The following is a 2319-nucleotide window of genomic DNA, read 5'->3' on the forward strand; positions in this document are numbered from 1 at the left end:
GAGAGAAACTATTTTCTCTATAATGGATCTAAGGTATAGATATCACCAATTATGGATTAAAGAAGAAGATATTTCTAAAACAACCTTCTAAACCTAATATGGGCCCTATGAATTTACAATAGTTCCCTTTGGATTTACAAATGCACCAACTACCTCTATGCGCTTGGTGAATAATGCTTTTAGCAGCTTTTTTGACAAATATATACTAATATTTATAGATGATATAATAATTTATTCGAAGAGACTCAAGGAGAAAAAAACACTTCGAAGTAGTGCTGCAACATATATGAGAACATTAGTTATACACTAAGTCTAGCAAGCGTGAATTTTATTAATATAAAATACAATATCTAGGACATTTGACATCTAAGGATGGAATAGTTGTAGATCTCGAAAAGGTAAAAGTAATTCTTAACTCGCCAATCCCTAAGGATGTGGCAGATGTTGGATCATTCATGAGTATCACAGGATACTATCACATATTTACAGACAGGTATTCCAAATCAGATTATGACATAACCTCTAGAAAAAAAAAGGATTAAACTTAAATGGACTCTGTTGGGCCACTCTTTTTTCTTTCCTTTTACTCGAAACTGCTCATGCTTTTTTTGAGTTTGAATGGTTATTGTCGCAAGTATTTACTATTTCCCCTATTTTAATGGAATTTAAACATCAATAATAATAGTTTGTGTGTTTCCAGGTTTAAAACTGAGTTGATCATGTTTTTATACATATGCTAATAGGCCTTGATCCTACATTTACCTTCCTGTACCATGCAACAGATTCTTGTATTGGGATTCCTGCACTTTGAATAATTCTTTCACCACACACTGCACATCAAAAACTAATACTAGAATATGGTTGTGAAAAGCTACTTATGTAGGCTTGGATGGAAGAGACAAAAGTTTCTAAATGTGATGGACATGATGACCGACCTTGGTAACTATTCTACAACACTGTTGGATCAACATATCAACTTTTGGGTAATGAATGTATTTCTTGTCAGTGAACCAAACATGTTCCCAATGTTTTATGACTATGGGCTCATTGGGGTTCTTCATGATTGGTGTAAGGAATTTGATACAAGAATTGCATTCCTCAAGATGTGGGCAATAGAGGCCATGCTCGATAACTACACTGATGTGAGCCTTCAACTGTCAGATGGCTCCAAGATCAAGGCTCATAGGGTTGTTATGATTAGTAAGTCCCCTGTTTTCAAGAAATTGCTAGAGAATGAAATGGAGGAGAACATGACTCATACAATAAAGATCACATATTTTAGCTATGAATTTCTCTGCCAATTTGTGCATTATTTATACACTCCTAAAATGTTTCTTGATGAGTAGATAGCTTATGATCTGCTAGTTCTGGCAGAAAAATATTAGGTTAAGCACCTGTAAATTGTTTGTGAAAAGTTTATAACATCAAGGGTGAACAATGACAATGCAATTATGAGCTTCACTTTTTCTCACCAGCATAATGTGAAACATCTTCGAGAGGTTGCATTGTCCTTAATTATTGAGAACATGCACAAATTGAAAACAAGGGAAAAATATCATGAGTTGGTTGACAAGGATCCAAGATTGGTGGTGGAGATCTACGAATCCTATCTAGCCAAATAGGTTAATACTGCCGCAAAGGAGTCTACATCACTTGGACAACAGTTTGAATCACAAGGAAGTAATTGATTGGTCAATATCACACTTAGTCCACCAACAACCTCATACCAAGAAAGGAGGAACGATTTACCAAAACAATCCCTTATGTACCAGATTCAGCTCCTTTATTCGACATTCAATTGCAAACCCAATTTTATCCATGGAAGACTGTTATGATTTGTAATTTGTCCCTTCTATATGTTGATTAGATTGTTAATAGCCCAATTTGTAATTCCAATATCTATATAAACTCGAAGATTGCCTGGAGCAAAGGGACATGCATGGAAGGAATGTGTAGAAGGAAGAGGGGAAGAGATGGTCCCAATATAGCATTATGTACGCATCGTTAGTCTGTGGGTCACCCCTGTTTGTTAGACTCTAATCTTTGGCTACATGATGTAAAGACTGTGATTGCAAACATTAATCATGGCATTTCAAGTGATGTTGTGTTTAATCATTTTATGCGTTTTATGATTTTAATTTGTGTGTGAACCAGGTCATTGATAGAGGGTGCGAGTTGGTTGGGTTTTCTACCAGACCAGCTCCACACTGACTTGAATCTTTTAGGATTAGGTTGGACTGCATTTAAATTGTCATTTGCGGTGTTGGAAATGTGTGGAAGATCAGGTTATAATATTTAACTATTTTCACTCTCTTTCCT

General features: G+C 35.4%; 1 pseudogene; it reads left to right on the forward strand.

Moving 5' to 3' along the window:
* Positions 1-857: 857 nt before the first annotated feature.
* On the forward strand, positions 858-1688 carry LOC149243558 (BTB/POZ domain-containing protein At4g08455 pseudogene; annotated as a pseudogene).
* Positions 1689-2319: the final 631 nt, after the last annotated feature.

The sequence above is a fragment of the Pinus tabuliformis genome, chromosome 8 (genome assembly GCF_031772625.1).
Source record: "Pinus tabuliformis cultivar Carrire ecotype Pingquan chromosome 8, CPIR1, whole genome shotgun sequence".
Taxonomy (NCBI): domain Eukaryota; kingdom Viridiplantae; phylum Streptophyta; class Pinopsida; order Pinales; family Pinaceae; genus Pinus; species Pinus tabuliformis.